This window comes from Pristiophorus japonicus, chromosome 12, assembly GCF_044704955.1.
Source record: "Pristiophorus japonicus isolate sPriJap1 chromosome 12, sPriJap1.hap1, whole genome shotgun sequence".
In the NCBI taxonomy this organism is placed as follows: domain Eukaryota; kingdom Metazoa; phylum Chordata; class Chondrichthyes; family Pristiophoridae; genus Pristiophorus; species Pristiophorus japonicus.
The window spans coordinates 39,373,405-39,396,051 of record NC_091988.1 but is presented as its reverse complement, the minus strand read 5'-3'; the positions used below and the strand labels follow the sequence as shown (position 1 = coordinate 39,396,051).

Below are 22,647 nucleotides of genomic sequence, written 5' to 3'. Positions count from 1 at the left end.
GGGAGGGAAGGAGAGAGCGCGCGCACCAGGGGGGAGGGAAGGAGAGCGCGCGAGCGAGGGGGGAGGGAGAGAGCGCGCGAGCGAGGGGGGAGGGAAGGAGAGAGCGCGCGAGCGAGGGGGGAGGGAGAGAACGCGCGCGCGAGCGAGGGGGGAGGGAGAGAACGCGCGCGCGAGCGAGGGGGGAGGGAGAGAACGCGCGCGCGAGCGAGGGGGGAGGGAGAGAACGCGCGCGCGAGCGAGGGGGGAGGGAGAGAACGCGCGCGCGAGCGAGGGGGGGAGGGAGAGAACGCGCGCGCGAGCGAGGGGGGGAGGGAGAGAACGCGCGCGCGAGCGAGGGGGGGAGGGAGAGAACGCGCGCGCGCGCGAGCGAGGGGGGAGGGAGAGAACGCGCGCGCGAGCGAGGGGGGAGGGAGAGAACGCGCGCGCGAGCGAGGGGGGAGGGAGAGAACGCGCGCGCGAGCGAGGGGGGAGGGAGAGAACGCGCGCGCGCGAGCGAGGGGGGAGGGAGAGAACGCGCGCGCGAGCGAGGGGGGAGGGAGAGAACGCGCGCGCGAGCGAGGGGGGAGGGAGAGAACGCGCGCGCGAGCGAGGGGGAGGGAGAGGGAGAGGGAGAGGGAGAGGGAGAGGACGAACGAGAGAGAACGAGAGCGAGAACGAGAACGAGAGAGGGAGAAAAAGAGAGAGAAAAAAAAAAAGAGAGATGCCGAGAGAGAGAGAGCTTTTAAAAATAAACTGAAGATTGCTGCTGTTCCAAATTAAAATGATCAGTTAATGGATCTGGATTTAGAATAACTGGTTTCAAAAATATATTGTATGTTAAAAATTAAGCTAGAAACCTAAATCTTGAATTGCAACTATTACTGTTACATACTTTACCAGTTAGTTCCTGTCCAGTGAATAAAAGTTGCAGTTAAAACCAAGAATTACACCAAACAAGAAAAAATCTGTACAACCAATTCAAAAAAAATTGTACTTAAAAACATTTCCTCAAGTAGCCATAATTGTTTCTTGTGTAAGACATTACAAGTAGCAGATGAGTGAATTATGCAATGCATTACTTTTTCGACTGCATAATATTACTTATTTGGCCAAGTTCATTTCCCGTTAACTAGACAGCATGTTAATTTAACATGCAGGAAGAGCAGGTCAGCCACTTACTAATATTAAACAATTTAAGATGACCTAACCCTACCCACAGTACTGCAAGAATTTCCTTTCTGCTCAGGCCTGCAACCTGCTTTAATGGCAAAAACAATTAACAGTCAGGGAGGTCTTAGTCAATCATGCGAGTTTGCATGTCACAATTCTGGGTATGGATATGGCATTAAGAAGGGTCAAACAAGCAATTATAATTATGTAAAATTCTGAATAAGGCCTTGGAGGAAAAGCCATTATCAGAAACAGGATAAATTAAGCCTGTGTTCATGTTCACATACTACATGAATCTTTCCATTTCACTTAAAATCTTGTACATTCATTGCTGAGCAGCTTGCCTCACTTTAAATATTGATTTGTGGCTGTAATGAAATAGATTTAAGAGTCCAGACTAGTAGTTGTTCTCCCTCCGCTTCCTCCGCCTCCACTCAACCCCTCCACTATTAGCTGGGGGGGTCCTTCCTTCTCAATTCATTATACTTTCTCCTAAATAAATGATTTGATTTTACAGCAAACCATAATTTCCTGTGAAGAAATTCCATGGAAAACTCGATGGAAATCAATACTTGCATGCATTAAACAAAGTGCTTCACAGAATAAAGCAGCTGATAGTTGAGGTTAATGATGTTAATAATATGATCCTAGGCTAATTCTAGGTTGGTTTGTGTCGAGTGTAAGCTGTGGCTCAGTGGACAGAGAAAGAGAGCATTATTGCCCAAAGTTTTATCCTTAATGAGGAAAGATTCCAGCCATAATTGCGTGCAATTAAAAAAGGTTAATAATACTCACCACAAAAGGTGGAGTTACTATCCGCTGCTCCTAGTGTTCACATGGCTGAAGGGCCTAAAGAGAGAAATTAGACACTGCATTACATAAAGGCCACTGAGTAGTTATTTACACACACACAATCATCGGCAAAGCGAAATTTTGAAAGCAGGGACCCTTTACTGTCCAGTGGGTAAATATACTTATGTTTAAGCTAAGGTGCCTTGCATGGATCCAATGTACAAATATCAAATCAACTGCATCTTGACATTTAAATATACCTTGTGTGACTGTACAGGAGCAGCATGCTTGACTTTTGTTTAGATTAGCAGTGTACAACTTAATGATCCAATTAAGGATTTCTGCCTGAGATTTAAGAAGGGTCAGAAGCTTAAAAGATTTATTAGATCAGCTAAGGTAATAGCAACTTTGGGCTCTGGTTTAGATACATTTCTCCATCCCTCACCTGAATCCCTTTCCTTCCTATATTGATCATCATTTAATCTCACGGCTGTTCAATGTGGCAACCAAAGCTTTGAGCAGCTGTGCCCTTAACTTGTTGAATTTTCAAAGCTGACGAGCTCTGCTGACAAACAAATCTTCACCTTCTCTGCTAAAATCACAAATGCTTAAATTCAACATGCTGTCAGCAAATGTAGGTTCATTAAATGTTCAAAACATCACCTTTGAATGACACCTATTACTAAGCAGGGTAAAGTGAAACATAAACTATATAATTTACATAGGAATTGCCATAGTTTATAATGAAAAATTAAAATAGCTTCAACCAAAATTATTAAGTAGATTTTCCAGTTTTAAATACACTCGTCTAAAATGGATGCTTAAAAAAAAGTCTCCCCCCACCAACACCACAAGAATAAGTCAAATGTCATTTTAATGTTCTTTCACTCCTCCAAAGATCATTAAAAATAAAATAGTTACAATCTCACACCAACTCAGCTGATCCATCTCCACCATGCTGACTCTGGATCTGCAGGAGTGCTTATTACATCTGCCCCTGTACAGAACACTTGGGAAATGGGGGTCAGACTGATGGGCAGAACAACACATCCACAGTGAGCTCAATTATCGTTGCTTAAGATGATGGACCCAACAGTCGCACAGGAATAGTTGTTTTATTCTGGGGGGGGTGGGGAAATGGGAGTTTTTAATATAAATGTAATGTTTCACACTGTTAACACCAGCAATTCAAAAGAAAGATTTACCACTTCTTCCAAAATAAATCAGAACAAAATATACACTGTCACTTGACTGGAATGAACTTGTTAGGGCACAAATATGCTCATTTTCACAAGGTGTTTCACAAATAATTTGATGCCCATTTATAAAGAAGCTTGTGGATTGATGCCAAGCAGTTCTCACATTTCCTGGGAAGCACCAACCAAATAAGGGAATAAATTGCCCCAGGTTTACTTAAATAAGAGAAAGTTGCAAGCGCTTTCAGAGACTAGATTAGAAATTCTGGAAGACAGTTAAAAGTAATTTCATTTTAAGTCAAGTAAGATGGCTTACTGATGTAGGGAAGCATGGTGTGTTTTTATTTTGCATTATTGGACAAAGATAGGTTGTACTGATTGGATAAGTTAGCCCGATCATAACTGCTGTTCAGTATGCTCTATGTATTGTGGGGAGAAAAGCAAATTGTTAGTTTTAAAGGGGATGCAGGAACCGGAGAGACCTGGAGGTATACGTACACAATTTTCTTTGCTGTATGGATCATCAAATTCATTTATTTAGGAGCAAGTATAATGAAATGAGAAGGAAGGTCCCCACCAAAGCCAATGTTGGAGGGAGTGGGTGGAGGAGGAAGAGGAGGGAGGAGGAAGAGGAGGGAGGAGGAAGAGGAGGGAGGACAACTACTCAGTCTGGACTCTACTAAACCTTCGAGCAGAGAGGGTTAAGGGGAGATTTGACAGAGGTGTTCAAAATCATGAAGGGTTTTGATTGAGTAAATTAAGAGAAACTGTTTCCAGTGGCAAAGAGGTCAGTAACCAGAGGACATAGATTTAAGGTAAGTTGGCAAAAGAACCAGAGGTGACAGGAGGGAAAATAAATTATCCAGCGCGTTGTCTTGATCTGGAATGAACTGCCTGAAAGGGTGGCGGCAGCAGATTCAATAGTAACTTTCAAAAGGAAATTGGATAAATACGTGAAGAGAAAACATTTCAGGGCTATGGAGAAAGAGCTAGGGAAGTGGGACTAGTTGGTAAGCTCCTTCAAAGAGCCGACACAGGCACGATGGGATGAATGGTCTCCTTCTATGCCACATCATTCTATGGTTCTATGATCTAGGCTTCCATGTATCAAGCCTTATCTCACCTAGTGTTTGTTTGGTCTGTCTTCAGAGAGACTGAAAAAAATAAACGACAAGAGACAAATATCAAATTCAAGTTACGAGGTGACACTTTTGTTACACTCCCTTCTCCCAAATTAAGCAATTATGCAAGTACATATAGAACAGTGCAAGTCAACTCCCTTAAAATAAAGACATTCAGGTCACTTATGGAAGTGACTAATAGCACTGAACCAAAAAAGGTATCTATGGCAGACCCAAATTTATAACTCTAGCCAACAATTCATAGTTTAATAAGCAATCTAGAAAGCCCAAGTAACTGATCACCAGAGACATAAACAGTCGAGAAAACATTTGTAGTAAATAGAGACAACAGTGAATAAGGTCATAGAAAGTGACTTCATTTCTGGTATTACATTCCCCTTTAACAGTATCTCTACACAAATCCGATCACCATTTACAAAAGTGAGAATGGCGCTGTTAATTTATTTTAGTGTTACTTAGATATATAGACTACATTTAATTCTGTATTCCTCTCCAAATAAGTTAAAGCTCCTGGGGGCGAAATTGGGTTCCTTTGCTCCTCCAGTTAGTGCCTGCGGTGGGCGATAACGGGGCGCAAATGGTTTTGCAACCGGGCATGGCGAGATCAGCAACTCCCACTATATTCGGCGAGAGTTTTGCATTGACACTACGGCGTTACATCCCGATCTCCTTCGCCCGGATATCATGACATCAGTGTGCATCACTCCATAAATTTCGTTCCGTCCCCTGCAGCAGCGCCAGGCGAAAGCATTGACAGCTGTATGAGGCGTGCATCGGGCAGCCGGCTGCTGTGGGGCGATGCTTAAAGGCGAGGTGGCCAAGCTAAGTAAAAAAAATATATATATATTGTGGTGTATGTAGCACACAAATCACTGACTCCACACGGTCTCGTGTAAGTCTAACTGCTGTGACCTTCGTCCTTTATTGTTCAGCTCCAGAGTGCCTCCCAGGTGTGGTGGTCAGCCTTATATAGTCCTTGTTACAGGTGCTACCAGGGTTTCCCACCACAGCGCTCTCTGTGGTGTGGCATAGTACTTACATTACATTTAAGGTACTGGGACGATACACATATCATTACATAACATATATAATAATAATTACTTCTTTTGCAGCTTTTTTCACGGATTTCTGCTCACAATCGATCACCCCAGCACTCTGCTCGAGTGCCGGGCTCATCAGGCGGGATCGTGGCTGCCGTCACGGAGACGGTAAGTTTGTTTTCCTTTGCAGAGCCCACAGCAATGGCCATTCCCTTTAAGGGAGGGAAGGAGTCTTTCACCACGGCATTGCTGCACGGCCCAGTGTGCAGCACTGCTCAACTCACCGCCCCGCCTTCTGCTGACTGCGCTCCAGGAAGGAAGTGGAGCGCTTGCCAAATTGTTTAAAATGATTTGCGCTTAATGCTAATTTTTCAAACTTTAAAAATTTAACACCCCAATTTCACTCCCCCTTTTGAACCCTCATTTTTACCAATATCCTTTTGAATGGATTCAATGCATCAATATTCTTTTCTACTTTCAAAAGAATATGGATTGCATGCCATATTCCAATGTAGCCACAGTGATCTATACAACATTAAAACAACCTGTTTCAGTTTAGTCAAATTCCTTTGAAATGCATCCCAAAATTCAATTAGCCTTGCTGATAATAGCTGCATGTACACTGAAAATGTTTTGATGAATAGTCATCCCAAAAACCCTGTTGCTCTGCTGTTATTGGTCAGCCTTTAATCATGCATATGTTTCACATTTCAAAATGAATGACTTTACATTGATCCATATTAAAGCCAAAGAGGTCAAAGGAGCCCCTGGTAAATTTGTTCCTGAGCATGGCAAAAATCAGTCAGTCATTCATTCATGATTCCTGGATACAAAGGATCACCAGGCAGATGTTTCCAACTTATTGCCCATCTTTCAAATTTTTGTATGCACTTCTGTGATTCTGAAACATGGGTGTTTGGTGTCTGCCTTTTTTGTAAAAAAAAGGAAGCTCCTGTAACAGGTGCACACTGCACAATATTTGTTTTGTCAAACCTAATCTCACGATTGCCATTTATGTTATGTTGCCATTAAAGTTTTTTTTCAAATTTCAGCCATGACTGTTTCCATGCCTTTGAGTAGCTCAATGTGCTCTCCTTGTTAGAAGAGCAAGCAAAGCCCAATCACCAGTCTGAATAAAACAGCAAATTTACCTACATTAAAAACACATTTGCCATTCCTTTGTCCATCAGCTTAACTGATCTTGGTCTCTGGATACTGGCAAATGCTCTTATTCCTGTCATCTGGCCTCATCACGGTGTCATCAGCACATTTTGTAATATCATAAGTGCCCTCCTTCAATTAGTTAATAAATGTTTTCAGCAGTGGACCCAGAACAGATCCCTTACATAACTTGGCAAATAGCTGTTCTAGAGGCAACATTTATCATTCCCTTGTGCTTCCAATTGTCAAATTTGTTTTCAATTCAACCAGCTAACTATGAATTTATTCCAGAAGTTTCTTTGTAAGGCTGTATCTTAACCAAAAAATCATCCTTAAAATGGAATAGAATAGGCATCCATTTTATTGTGTTCCTAACACAGATGAGGCTGCAGACAGGGAGTTAAAGTAACAGTGACCTCAGTCTTTATTAAGACACTCCAGAGTGAGGAACAGGCCTTAAGGGCCGGCTTATATACAGTGCTCCCAAGGGATGCTGGCATCCCTTGGGACTTCAGGGGATGCGCTCCCTAGTGGCGGAACATGGGAGTGCATGCTTTACAGATACACATCACTCCCCCCACAAAGTCAAAGTGAAAACTATTTACAAGGTGAAACGGTCGGGAGCCTTTCTTTCCCTGGTGGACCGCCTCAGTACAAATGTCTGTTCTGGTGTGTTGGCTGTGCCCTCGATAGGCTGGCGTGTTATTGGCCATGCAGGGTTGCTGGGTGAACCTGGCCCTGCGGGCTGTTGGGCGTGATGGGTGCGATTTCCTGGTCCGGGGTGGTGGCGTTGATCCTTTGAGTGTGTGTTGTGGGCTCGAAAATGGTGGTGTCTGCTGTGGGTTGTCCAGGGCAGTCTGTGAACCGCAGTCTCGTTTGGTTCAGGGGCTTTCTGCAAATTTGTTCATTGTCTAGTTTGACGACAAACACCCTACTCCCTTCTTTAGCTATCACCGTGCCCGCGATCCACTTGGGACCATGTCCATAGTTTAGCACATACACAGGGCCATTCAGATCAATTTCCCGTGACACAGTGGTGCGACCATCATTTACATTTTGTTGCTGCCACCTGCTCTCTACCTGATCATGCAGGTTGGGGTGAACCAGCAAGAGTCTGGTTTTTAGTGTCTTTTTCATGAGTAGCTCAGCTGGGGGCACCCCGGTGAGCGAGTGGGGTCTCGTGCGGTAGCTGAGCAGTACTTGGGACAGGCGGGTTTGGAGTGAGCCTTCTGTGACTCATTTAAGGCTCTGTTTGATTGTTTGTACTGCCTGCTCTGCCTGCCCATTGGAGGCTGGTTTAAACAGGTCCGAGGTGGCATGTTTGATCCCATTGCGGGTCACGAATTCTTTAAATTCGGCACTGGTGAAACATGGCCCGTTGTCACTGACCAGTAGGTCAGGCAGGCCATGGGTGGCAAACATGGCCCTCAGGCTTTCAATGGTGGTGGTGGCGGTGCTTACCAACATTATTTCACATTCAATCCATTTTGAAAAAGCATCCACCACCACCAGGAACATTTTACCGAGAAACAGGCCCGCATAGTCGACATGGATCCTCGACCATGGTCTGGAGGGCCAGGACCACAAACTTAGTGGTGCCTCTCTGGGCGCATTGCTCAACTGAGCACACACGCTGCATTGCTGTACACAGGACTAAGTCAGAGTCGATATCGGGCCACCACACGTGGGATCTGGCTATCGCTTTCATCATTACTATAACCGAGTGTGTAAGGTGGAGATCCGAGATGAACGTCTCCCTGCCCTTTGGGTAGCACTACACAGTTACCCCACAACAGGCAGTCTGCCTGACTGGACAGCTCGTCCTTTCGCCACTGGAACAGCTTGATTAGCTCTTGCATTTCAACGGGAATGCTGGCCCAGCTCTCATGCAGTACACAGTTTTTTTTAAACTGGGAACAGCAGAGGATCTTGGCTGGTCCAAGTCCTAATCTGGCAGGCCGTGACAGGTGATTTATCATTTTCAAACGCTTCCATGACCATCAACAAGTCTGTGGGCTGCGCCACCATCAACAAGTTTGCAGGCTGCACCATTTCCATCCCCGTGGTGGGCAATGGTAGCCGACTGAGAGCATCCGCACAGTTCTCGATGCCTGGCCTGTGGCAGATGGTACAGTTATACGCTGATAGCGCGAGTGCCCACCTTTGTATGCGGGCTGAGGCATTCGTATTTATCCCCTCGTCGTCAGCGAACAGGGATGTGAGGGGCTTGTGATCGGTTTCCAGCTCAAATTTGAGGCCAAACAGTACTGATGCATTTTCTTTACCCCGAACACACACACGCTAATGCCTCTTTCTCAATCATGCTGTCGGCCCGCTCGGCCTTAGGCAAGCTCCTGGAGGCATAGGTGACAGGTTGCAACTTTCCCGCAATGTTAGCTTGTTGTAATACACACCCGACTCCGTACGACGATGCATCACATGCTAGCACAAGTCTTTTACATGGGTTATGCAATACAAGCAGCTTGTTGGAGCATAAAATGTTTCTGGCTTTCTGATCGGCAATTACTTGTTTTTTTCCCCCCATACCCAGTTCTCACCTTCACGCAACAACTTGTAGGGGCTCTAAAAGGCTGCTTAACCCCGGTAGGAAGTTACCAAAATAGTTGAGGAGTCCCAGTAACGACTGCAGCTCCGTGACGTTCTGTGGCCTGGGCGCGTTCCTGATGGCCTCCGTCTTGGCATCTGTGGGCCGAATGCAGTCCGCCACGATCTTTCTCCCCAAAAACTCCACTTCTGTTGCAATGAAGACGCATTTCGACCTCTTCAGCTGCAGCCCTACACGATCCAGTCGCTGGAGGACCTCCTCCAGGTTTTGTAGGTGCTCGACGGTGTCCCGACCCGTGACCAATATGTCGTCCTGAAAAACCGTGCGTGGTACCGACTCGAGTAGGCTCTCCATGTTTCTCTGGAAGATCGCTGCAGCCGACCGAATTCCAAACGGGCATCTGTCGTCGATGAACAGTCCCTTGTGCGTGTTGATGCAGGTGAGGCCCTTCGAAGACTCATCCAGCTCCTGCGTCATGTAGGCCGAAAGTCAGGTCGAGCTTGGTGAATGCCTTGCCTCCTGCCAGCGTTGCAAATAGGTCATCTGCCTTAGGTAGCGGGTATTGGTCCTGGAGCGAGAAACGATTAATAGTTACTTTATAATCGCCGCAAATCCTGACCGTGCCATCACTTTTGAGTACTGGAACAATCGGGCTGGCCCACTCGCTGAATTCCACTGAGGAGATGATGCCCTCGCGTTGCAGCCTGTCCAGCTCGATTTCCACTCTCCATCATGTGAGGTACCGCTCGCGCCTTGTGGTGAATGGGTCGTGCCTCTGGGACCAAGTGGATCCGCACCTTCGCCCCAGAAAAGTTTCCAATGCCTGGCTCAAAAAGGGAAGGAAATTTGTTAAGAACCTGAGTACATGAGGCCTCATTGACATGTGATAGCACTCGGATGTCATCCCAGTTCCAGCGGATTTTGCCCAGCCAGCTCCTTCCAAGCAGTGTGGGGCCATCGCCCGGGACAATCCAGAGTGGCAGTTCGTGCACCGTGCTCTCATAGGTAACCTTGACCGTGGCGCTGCCCAGGACAGTGATAAGCTCTTTTGTGTACATTCTCAGTTTCGTGTGGATGGGGCTCAGGGCTGGTCTGAGTGCCTTGTTGCACCACAGTCTCTCAAACATCTTTTTACTCTTGATAGATTGGCTACCGCCAGTGTCCAGTTCCATGGCTACGGGTAAGCCATTCAATTTTACATTTAGCATTATAGGTGGACGTTTCGTCGAAAATGTGCACACCCAGTGTACTTCAGCATCTGCCTCCTCCCTCTGAGGCTCGAAATTGCTTTGATCCACCATGGACCGATCTTCCTCTGCCACGTGGTGTTTAGCAGATTTTGCAGAGCTTGCAGCTCGTTGGAGGTGTCCCATTGTTCCATAGCTCTTGCAAACATACCCTTTGAAGTGGCATGAATAGGCTGAATGGAAGCCTCCACAACGCCAACAAGGTGTGAATTGCCTTGCATTCATTCTTTGTTGCGGATTCAGGGTCATCTGGGTCACCTGAGGCCTGCTGGCAGTTACAGACTCGTGGGTTCTGCCATGTACATTTCTGCTCACAAACACAGTTCCAGTTAATTTATGAACATTGTTAGCACTTGTGTGCGGAGAGATTTGTTTGGTGTTATCACTGGTGGACATAAACGTCTGTGCTATTGCAATGGCCGTACTGAGGGTCGGTGTCTCTACAGTCAAAAGTTTTTGTAGGATGGTCTCGTGGCCAATGCCCAGTACAAAAAAGTCTCTGAGCATTTGCTCCAGGTAGCCATCAAACTCACATTGTCCTGCAAGTCGCCTTAGCTCGGCGACGTAGCTCGCCACTTCCTGACCTTCAGATCGCTGGCACGTGTAGAACCGATACCGCGCCATCAGCACGCTCTCCCTCAGGTTAAGATGCTCCCGAACCAGTGTACACAGCTCCTCACACGATTTATCTGTGGGTTTCACCGAAGCCAGAAGATTCTTCATGAGGCTGTAGGTCGGTGCCCCGCAGACCATGAGGAGGACCACTCTCCTTTTTGCAGTGCTTCCTTCTCCGTCCAGCTCGTTGGCTACAAAGTACTGGTCTAGCCGTTCTACAGGCTTCCCAGTCCTCACCCTCCGAGAACTTCTCCAGGATGCCCACAGTTTGCTGCATCTTTGCGTTGCATTTGTGTACTCGTCGGCAGTTATTGTGTTCCTAACACAGATGAGACTGCTCACAGGGAGGTTAAAGTAACAGTGACCTCAATCTTTAATAAGACACTCCAGAGTGAGGAACAGGACTTAGGGGCCGGCTTATATACAGTGCTCCCAAGGGATGCTGGGATCCCTTGGGACTTCAGGGGATCCACTCCCTGGTGGCGGAACATGGGAGTGCTTGCTTTACAGATACACAACACACTTAAATGATGCTTGCATATTCTATAGCATTTGAGAAGATATTCAACATCTGGAGTACACAGCAAAGCAGCCAAGGTACTTTGCCCCGAACATTAAATTTGAGACAATCAGAGTTCTGTAAATCCAAGTTCTAGCTATGAAACGTTATTTCTTCAAATATTGGAAACTCAAGTTGGCGCAGATCATTTAATGGTGTAAATTATTTGTTGGGGAGACCTGTCACAACACCTGTGGTTCAACATACTGGATCAGACACCAGTCATCTCATTTGGACAAATTCAGAAAAAATATGAATAAAATAAAATCATTCCTATTTCGCATTGGAAAAAGATTTTGACATATTCATTGCTACTCTGCATCTACCTGCACACAAGGGCATTTCTTCAGTTTTGATCAATTTACACTTGATTGAATAGCAGAGTGCAATACTCAAAGCTAGAAACCAATCCAATTTTAACATGCAATAATATTTTTTATGGCAAAGTTATTACAGCATCCTACATGATACATGAGAAAAATGTTTTTCTACAAGGCCTTTTTTTGTTTTTATATTGTAAATTGTAATTATGCTTGTGCTTCTAATATGCATTTTACCCCAACTTGCTTGTGTTAATAGTAATGTATAAATCAAATTGAAATTGGAAAAACCTGTGGTTTTATCTCAGCATCCAGTGAGGTGGTCCACTGCTCAAAGCTATTCCTGCTTTTCAACCATATTGAAGTACTTAGGACTCTCAAAGACCTTAATTCATACAAAGTTTTGAAATGGGTCAGTCAGTAATTAGCACATATGGCTCTGGCCAAAAAAATAAACTCTCCCTTTACTTGTACAGATTGACAGTAAAAGAGCTTGCATCTGTTTAGTGGATAATTATACCACACCTTTGTAGCCCCAATTCAGTAAGGGTTATATTCAATGTGCGTCAAACAATTCACACCAAGACCTAAAAACAACTCTGGTTATTTTCCATAATGTATGCTATGCTTTAAAATGCAATCCAAAAGGAGCGATTCTGCAAATCACTCTGGCATTAATATTTGCAACAATACAGAAACCTGTGTTAAAGTATTCCAAAACATAACTTTTTAGACTGAGTAATTGCATCAATTTTGAAATTTTGATCAGCCATTTTTAGGATTTACAGCTATAATATAGCCAATATAGGTCATGCGGTCAAAACAGTTTGCACCATCCAGTAAATTTGTTAGCATCAAAATTTACAAATATATATTTTTCTTCAACAAGATTTCACTGACTAAAAATACTGGCCTAGAGTTTGCGGTGGGTAATAACAGCGAACGAACAGCGTTAGCTGGGATTACCTCTTTGAAACTGACCGCAGCTTAAGGATGTAGCACATTTGCATCCGAACGTGGAAATCCTGAAGTTGCAGAGAGTCATTCACTGTTCCAGCAGTGTAATCTGTGAAATCAGTGAAACGGACGAAAACTTGCGGATGACACTAAGTTGGGTGGCAGTGTGAGCTGCGAGGAGGATGCTATGAGGCTGCAGAGCGACTTGGATAGGTTAGGTGAGTGGGCAAATGCATGGCAGATGAAGTATAATGTGGATAAATGTGAGGTTATCCACTTTGGTGGTAAAAACAGAGAGACAGACTATTATCTGAATGGTGACAGATTAGGAAAAGGGGAGGTGCAACGAGACCTGGGTGTCATGGTACATCAGTCATTGAAGGTTGGCATGCAGGTGCAGCAGGCGGTTAAGAAAGCAAATGGCATGTTGGCCTTCATAGCAAGGGGATTTGAGTACAGGGGCAGGGAGGTGTTGCTACAGTTGTACAGGGCATTGGTGAGGCCACACCTGGAGTATTGTGTACAGTTTTGGTCTCCTAACCTGAGGAAGGACATTCTTGCTATTGAGGGAGTGCAGCGAAGGTTCACCAGACTGATTCCCGGGATGGCGGGACTGACCTATCAAGAAAGACTGGATCAACTGGGCTTGTATTCACTGGAGTTCAGAAGAATGAGAGGGGACCTCATAGAAACATTTAAAATTCTGACGGGGTTAGACAGGTTAGATGCAGGAAGAATGTTCCCAATGTTGGGGAAGTCCAGAACCAGAGGTCACAGTCTAAGGATAAGGGGTAAGCCATTTAGGACCGAGATGCGGAGGAACTTCTTCACCCAGAGAGTGGTGAACCTGTGGAATTCTCTACCACTGAAAGTTGTTGAGGCCAATTCACTAAATATATTCAAAAAGGAGTTAGATGAGGTCCTTACTACTAGGGGGATCAAGGGGTATGGCGAGAAAGCAGGAATGGGATACTGAAGTTGAATGTTCAGCCATGAACTCATTGAATGGCGGTGCAGGCTAGAAGGGCCGAATGGCCTACTCCTGCACCTATTTTCTATGTTTCTATGACCCAACCCAACCCAACGCCACCTACCTGTAAATCTGGTGCTGGGGACGGGCCCTGCCTGAAGTCTCCGGCCAGCCCGTTCAGCCTTCGGTCCCGAAAGGCCTGCCTGAAGCACTTTCACACAGGTAGGAAGATGGTTTATTTAATCTTTTCTTTGCTTATAAATGTTTATTCAGGTTGGATTTATTTGTATAATATTTGTATAAGTATAAATAAGGATTTATTATAGAATTTAATGACTTCCCTTCCCCCACCCCCACCTCGTTCTGGACGCCTAATTTGTAACCTGCGCCTGATTTTTTAATGTGTAGAACAGGTTTTTTCAGTTCTACAAAAATCTTCACTTGCTCCATTCTACTTTAGTTTGGAGTATGTTTTCACTGTGGAAACTTTCAAATCAGGCGTCAGTGGCCGGACACGTCCCCTTTTGAAGAAAAAATTCTGTTCCAAAGTAGAACTGTTCTACCTCACTAGAACTGCAGAAAAAAAAATGTGGAGAATTGCGATTTCTAAGATAGTCCGTTCTCCACCAGTTGCTCCTAAAAATCAGGTGCAAATCATGTGGAAACTTGGGCCCTATATGTTGAGCCCTTTTGGATTAGGTGTAACTGGGGTTTTAACAGCGTATTGACTATTAAACAATTGTTACAACCCTGAAAAACTCATTTCAATTTTGCAGAGTGTCAAATTTATCCATTTTAATAAAAATTTAAATTAAGTTTGTTCATCTTTATTTCAGGTTTATCTTTTCCCCATGCGAGCCCAGTCTTTGCTCTCAAACATTTTTTTTTAAGTTCGAGCCAAAGGAGCTTATTCACTTCCTGTTTCTCGATCTGAGAATTCGGCTTTTTGATTGCTATTAAAATGCTCCAAAAAAACCTTTACTGCATTTATTTATTTATTGCATCATTAGAACGCATGTTTGTAGCACTTCTACAAATTTAAAAATGAGTGCAGTTTCAGTTATCAGATCCAGCTAAGGCAGGATGACACAAAAATTAATATGCTATTGAAAAGCTTGTGACTAATAAATCAGTGACTCAAAAATGCCAATGCATTTTCTCTTTTCCCTCAATATCGCTAAATTAGAATGAAAAAATGGCCTAAATGACCTCTCATTATGTATTGACTACTCCACCCCGTGGAGCTGTGTATATGGCAGAATCTGGCTCAACTGAGGAAGCCCCATATTTCAATTACCCACAACTGACCAAGCTCAAGCATGAAAGATACCAGTGGACTGTTGCTGTCCATGCAACCATGCCCCAGCTTGAGTCACCACCTTCAGGAGAAGAAGGGAGAAAAGGAGGGCAGAGGGGAAAGCCCATGGCAATGTATATTCCTCATATCTCAATTTAGCATAATTATTACTAGAAATGTCCCTATTCTCTGATTTCTCATGCATCAAATGAAGAAAAAGGTTCCAATATACACATCAGAACCTCTTTTCTTTTGATGCATGAGAAATCAGAGAATAGGGACATTCCTGGTAATAATTATGCTAAATTGAGTACATAGTTAAAAGGGGTTTATTGTATTGGTGGAAGTACTTCTAGTGTGTGTTATATATATGTATATATATAAATAATCAAACATGTATATCACACACATATAATCAAACATACACACACTAGGAGTTCTTCCACCAATACAATAAACCCCTTTTGAATATGTACTCAATGTATAATTTTCACAGCAAATTTAATCTTGTGAATATAATTTCCAGGACATGCACCACACTAGCATTTAGGCTAGCTAATAATAGCTGTTAGAACCGAAATAAAGATTAAAACCCCACATTAAATCACAATCATTTATCTTGACAGAATATGATTTTAATTGTTTAATTGAGCTTCAGGGACCATTTGTGCTTCACTCTTACAGTTTATGCAATCAGACCCTTGATTACTTTACCATCTAATAATTACTGCCAGGTAACTAATATTCGATATTTTACATAACATACTCAGTTTGAACGTTCATTTCTCGTGTATACCTTTTAATTAATTGCCTTTTTCTTGTTATTCACTGCAAATTATCACATACTTCTAACCAGGAGCAAATTTCTTCAGTTAAAAATTGAGAGCATCATCTGATGGATTATTAGACAAATACACCACCTGGTGTCTTTATCAATACTAAACAGGACACCCCAGGTTCATAAGAAATAGGAGTTGGCCACCTGGCCCCTCGAGCCTGCTCCACCATTCAATAAAATCATGGCTGATCTGATCATGGACTCAGCTCCACTTCCCTGCCCGCTCCCCATAACCCATTACGCCCTTATCGCTCAAAAATTTGTCGATCTCCGCCTTAAATAAATTCAATGACCCAGTCGCCACAGCTCTCTGTGGCAGAGAATTCCATAGATTTACAACCCTCAGAAGAAATTTCTCCTCATCTCAGTTTTAAATGGGTGGCCCCTTATTCTATGTCCCCAAGTTTTAGTTTCCCCGAGGAGTGGAAATACCCTCTCTGAACCCACCTTGTCGAGCCCCCTCATTATCTTGTGTTTCAATAAGATCACCTCTCATTCTTCTGAACTCCAATGTGTATAGGCCCAACCTACTCAACCTATCCTCATCTACGGAATCAACCTGGTGAACCTTCTCTGAACAGCCTCCAATGCAATTATATCCTTCCTTAAATACAGAGACCAAAACTGGACACAGTACTCCAGGTATGGCCTCACCAATACCCTGTACATTTGTAACAGGCTTTTATACTCTATCCTCCTTGCAATAAAGACCAACATTCCATTTGCCTTCCTGATTACTTGCCATACTTGCATACTAACTTTGTGTTTCATGCACAAGGACCCCCAGGTCTCTGTACTGCAGCACTTTGCAATTTTTCTCCATTTAAATTATAATTTGCTTTTCTATTATTTCTGTTAAAGTGGATGACCTCACATTTTCCCACATTATACTCCATCTGCCAAATTTTTGCCCACTCACTTAGCCTGTCAATACCCTTTGCAGATTTTGTATCCTCCTCACAATTTGCTTTCCCACCCATCTTTGTATTATCAGCAAACTCGGCTACATTACACAGTCCCTTCATCCAAGTCATTAATATAGATTGTAAATAGTTGAGGACCCAGCACCAATCCCTGCGGCACCCCACTAGTCACTGTTTGCCAACCTGAAAATGACCCATTTCTCTCTGTTTTGTTAGTTAGCCAATCCTCTATCCATGCTAATATATTACCCCCAACCCAGTGAGCTTTTATCTTGTGCAGTAATCTTTTATGTGGCACCTTATCGAATGCCTTCTGGAAATTCAAATACACCACATCCATTGGTTCCCCCTTACCCACCCTGCTCATTACATCCTCAAAGAACTCCAGCAAATTTGTCAAACATGATTTCCTTTTCATAAAACCTTGCTGACTCTGCTTGATTGAATCATGCTTTTCCAAATGTCCCGCTACTGCTTCCTTAATAATGGACTCCAGTATTTTCCCAATGACAGATGTTAGGCTAACTGGTGTATAGTTTCCTGCTTTTTGTCTGCCTCCTTTTTTTTTCAGTAGGGGCGTTACATTTGTAGTTTTCCAATCTGCTGGGACCGCCCCAGAATCCAGGGAATGTTGGTAGATTACAACCAACGCATCCACTATCTCTGCAGCCACTTCTTTTAAGACCTTAGGATGCAGGCCATCGGGTCCAGGGGACTTGCCCACCTTTAATCCCATTATTTTAACTAGTACTATTTCATTAGTGATAGTGATTGTATTAAGTTCCTCCCTACCTATAGCCCCTGGATTATCCACTATTGGGATGTTTTTAGTGTCTTCTACCATGAAGACCGATACAAAATATTTGTTCAACGTCTCTGCCATTTCCCTGTTCTCTATTATTAATTCCCCAGTCTCATCCTTCAGGGGACCAACATTTACTTTACCCACTCTTTTCCTTTTTATGTACCTGTAGAATCTCTTACTATCTGTTTTTATATTTCATGCTACTTTCATAATCTATCTTCCCTCTCAATCATTCTTTTAGTCATTCTCTGCTGGTTTTTAAAAATTTCCCAATCCTCTGGTCTCCCACTAGTTTTGGCCACATTGTATGCCTTTGTATTCAATTTGATACCCTCCCTTATTTCCTTCGTTAGCCACGGATGGTTATCCCTTCTCTTCAAACCAGTGTGTGCCAAGTTAGATCATTTCAACTCTGCCAACACTAGGTATGTTATAATTGGCTGCAACTAGCTTGGTCTGAGATAAGCAAGGGGAGAGAAAGAGTGAATGAAATGAAATCCAGGCTCCCACTCTTGATTATCATCCACTAACTACTGCTGGAAAATACCCATGTGAGAACATTGGGCGAGGACAGGATCAGGCTCAGCTGTGATGCTCCACAGTTAGAATCATAGAATCAGAGGTTTACAGCACGAAAGGAGCCCATCGTTTCTGTGCCGTCCAAAAAGAGGCTATCCAGCCTAATCCCACTTTCCAGCTCCAGATCTGCAATCCTGCAGGTTACAGCACTTCAAATGTACATCCAAGTATTTTTTTTTTTTAATATGGTGAGGGTTTCTGCCTCCACCACCTTTTCAGGCAGTGAGTTCCAGACCCTCACGTGAAGAAATGTCCCCTCAAATCCTTCCACCAATTACTTTAAATTTATGCCCCTGGTTGTTGACCCCTCTGCTAAGGGAAATAGGCCCTTTCTATCCACTGTATCTAGGCCGTTCATAATTTTATACACCTCAAGGAGGTCTCCCCTCAGCCTCCTCTGTTCCAAGGAAAACAAACTCAGCATATCCAATCTGTCCTCATTGCGAAGATTCTCCACTCCCGGTAACATCCTTGTAAATCTCCTCTGTACCTGTAGCCTGTGCAGTCACATCCTTCCTGTAATGCGGTGCCCAGAACTGCACACAGTACTCCAGCTGTGGTCTAACCAGTGGTTTATACAATACAAGCATAACAGCACCCCCCCCCCCCCCGCTCTTGTATTCTATGCCTCGGCTAATAAAGGCAAGCATTCCGTATGCCTTCTTAACCACCTTATCTACCTTCAGGGATCTGTGGACATGCATTCCAAGGTCCCTTGGTTCCTCGACACTTCTCAGTGTCCTACCATTTAATGTATATTAATAGAAACATAGAAAATAGGTGCAGGAGTAGGCCATTCGGCCCTTCAATAAGATCATGGCTGATCATTCCCTCAGTACCCCTTTCCTGCTTTTTATCCATACCCCTTGATCCCTTAGCCATAAGGGCCATATCTAACTCCCCTCTTGAATGTATCCAATGAACTGGCATCAACAACTCTCTGCGGCAGGGAATTCCACAGGTTAACAACTCTCTGAGTGAAGAAGTTTCTCCTCATCTCAGTCCTAAATGGCCTACCCCTTATCCGAAGACTGTGTCCCCTACTTCTGAACTTACCCAACATCGGGAACATTCTACCCGCATCTAACCTGTCCCGTCCCGTCAGAATCTTATATGTTTCTATGAGATCCCCTCTCATCCTTCTAAACTCCAATGCATAAAGGCCCAGTTGCTCCTCATGTGTCAGTCAAGCCATCCCGGGAATCAGTCTGGTGAACCTTCGCTGCACTCCCTCAATAGCAAGAACGTCCTTCCTCAGATTAGGAGACCAAAACTGAACACAATATTCCAGGTGCGGCCTTACCAAGGCCCTGTACAACTGCAGTAAAACCTCCCTGCTCCTATACTCAAATCCCCTGGCTATGAAGGTCAACATACATACCATTTGCCTGCTGTACCTGTATGACAACTTTCAATGACTGATGAACCATGACACCCAGGTCTCGTTGCACCTCCCCTTTTCCTAATCTGCCACCATTCAGATAATATTCTGTCTTCGCGTTTTTGCCCCCAAAATGGATAACCTCACATTTATCCACATTATACTGCATCTGCCATGCATTTGCCCACTCACCTAACCTGTCCAAGTCACCCTCCAGCCTCTGAGCATCCCCCTCACAGCTCACACCACCACCCAAGTTTAGTGTCATCTGCAAACTTGGAGATATTACACTCAATTCCTTCATCTAAATCATTGATGTATATTGTAAAGAGCTGGGGTCCCAGCACTGAGCCCTGCAGCGCTCCACTAGTCACTGTCTGCCATTCTGAAAAGGACCCGTTTATCCCGACTCTTTACTTCCTGTCTGCCAACCAGTTCTCTATCCACGTCAGTATATTACCCCCAATACCATGTGCTTTGATTTTGCACACTAATCTCTTGTGTGGGACCTTGTCAAAAGCCTTTTGAAAGTCCAAATACCACATCCACTGGTTCTCCCTTGTCCACTCTACTAGTTACATCCTCAAAAAATTCCAGAAGATTTGTCAAGCATGATTTCCCCTTTATAAATCCATGCTGACTTGGACCGATCGTGTCACTGCTTTCCAAATGCGCTGCTATTTCATCCTTAATAATTGATTCCAACATTTTCCCCACTACTGATGTCAGGCGAACCGGTCTATAATTACCCGCTTTCTCTCTCCCTCCCTTTTTAAAGTGGTGTTACATTAGCTACCCTCCAGTCCATAGGAACCGATCCAGAGTCGATAGACTGTTGGAAAATGATCACCAATGCATCCACTATTTCTAGGGCCACTTCCTTAAGTACTCTGGGATGCAGACTCTTAGGCCCCGGGGATTTATCAGCCTTCAATCCCATCAATTTCCCGAACACAATTTCATGCCTGATGAGGATATCCTTCAGTTCCTCCTTCTCACTAGACCCTCGGTCGCCTAGTACTTCCGGAAGGTTATTTGTGTCTTCCCTCATGAAGACAGAACCAAAGTATTTGTTCAATTGGTCTGCCATTTTTGTTCCCCATTATAAATTCACCTGAATCCGACTGCGAAGGACTTAACGTTTGTCTTCACTAATCTTTTTCTCTTCACATATCTATAGAAGCATTTGCAGTCGGTTTTTATGTTCCCAACAAGCTTCTTCTCGTACTCTATGTTCCCCCTCATAATTAAATCCTTTGTCCTCCTCTGCGGAATTCTAAATTTCTCAGTCCTCAGGTTTGCTGCTTTTTCTGGCCAATTTATATGCCCCTTCCTTGGATTTAACACTATCCTTAATTTCCTTTGTTAGCCACGGTTGAGCCACCTTCCCAGTTTTATTTTTACTCCAGACAGGGATGTACAATTGCTGAAGTTCATCCATGTGATCTTTAAATGTTTGCCATTGCCTATCCACCGTCAACCCTTAAAGTATAATTTGCCAGTCTATTCTAGCCAATTCACGCCTTGAACCTTAAGTTCAGGACCTTAGTTTCTGAATTAACTGCGTCACTCTCCATCCTAATAAAGAATTCTACCGTGTTATGGTCACTCTTCCCCAAGGGGCCTCGCACAACAAGATTGCTAATTAGTCCTTTCGCATTACACATCACCCAGTCTAGGATGGCCAGCTCCCTAGTTGGTTCCTCGACATATTGGTCTAGAAAACCATCCCCAATACACTCCAGGAAATTCTCCTCTACCGCATTGCTACCAGTTTGGTGAGCCCAATCAATATGTAGATTAAAGCCACCCATGATAACTGCTGTACCTTTATTGCATGCATCCCTAATTTCTTGTTTGATGCTGTCCCCAACCTCACTACTACTGTTTGGTGGTCTGTACACAACTCCCACTAGCGTTTTCTGCCCTTTGGTATTCCGTAGCTCCACCCATACCGATTCCACATCATCCAAGCTAATGTCCTTTCTTACTGTTCCCTTTCCTTGTTAGACCTTCCCAAATGCATTACCTCACACTTCTCCAGATTAAATTCCATTTACCACGGTTCTGTTCACCTGACCAGTTGATTGATATCTTCCTGCAGTCCGCAGCTTTCTTCATTATCAGCCACACAGCCGATTTTAGTATCATCTGCAAACTTCTTAAATCATACCCCCTATATTCAAGTCAAGATCATTGATGTATACCACAAAAAGCAAGGGACCTAGTACTGAGTCCTGCGCAACCCCACTGGAAACATCCTTCGAGTCACAAAAACACCCATCAACCATTACCCTTTGCTTCCTGCCTCAGCCAATTTTAGATCCAACTTGCCACTTTGCATTGGATCCCATGGGCTTTTACTTTCGTGACCAGTCTGCCATTTGGGATCTTATCGAAAACCTTGCTAAAATCCATATACGCTACATCAAACACACTACCCTCATCCACCCTCCTCAAAAACGTCAATCAAGCTAATCAGACAGGACCTTCCCTTAAATCCGTACTGACTATCCTTGATTAATCCACGTCTTTCTAAATGAAGATTTATTCTGTCCTTCACAATTTTTTCCAATAATTTTCCCACCACCGAGGTTAGGCTGACTGGCCTGTAATAACTAAGTCTGTCTCTTTGTCCCTTCTTAAACAAAGGCACTTCCTTAGCAGTCCTCCAGTCCTCTGGCACCACACCTGAAGCCAGAGAGGATTGGAAAATGATGGTCAGAGCCTCTGCTACTTCCTCTTTTGCTTCGCTTAACAGCCTGGGATACATTTCATCCGGGCCTGGGGACTTAACCACTTTCAAAGCTGCTAAATCCCTTAATACCTCCTCTCTCACTATATTAATTTCATCTAATATTTCACACTCCTCCTCCTAGATAGCAGTGTCTGCATCGCCCATCTCTTTTGTGAAAACAGACACAAAGTTTTCATTAAGAACCATACCCACATCTCCCGCCTCCACACACACAGATTACCCTCATGGTCTCTAATAGGCCCTACCCTTTCTTTAGTTATCCTCTTACTGTTAATATATTTATAAAACATCTTTGGGTTTTTCCCCGATTTTACTTGCCAAGAATTTTTCGTGCTCTCTCTTTGCTTTCCTA

At 44.0% G+C, this 22,647-nt stretch overlaps 1 protein-coding gene across 11 annotated transcripts in view; it reads right to left on the bottom strand.

The window, feature by feature from the left end:
- ptpdc1a (protein tyrosine phosphatase domain containing 1a) overlaps window positions 1-22,647 on the bottom strand; it is a 196,380-nt gene that overhangs the window by 123,597 nt on the left and 50,136 nt on the right. For 7 of the 11 annotated variants that reach the window (XM_070895334.1, XM_070895336.1, XM_070895337.1 and 4 more), the window contains exons 3-5: window positions 4,261-4,291; window positions 2,387-2,533; window positions 1,945-1,998 (exon numbers count right to left, since the gene is read on the bottom strand). The gene's annotated coding sequence lies outside the window, so the exon portion shown is untranslated. The remainder of the gene's footprint in view (window positions 1-1,944; window positions 1,999-2,386; window positions 2,534-4,260; window positions 4,292-22,647) is intronic. The other 4 variants (XM_070895328.1, XM_070895327.1, XM_070895330.1 and 1 more) reach the window with 4 other exon arrangements.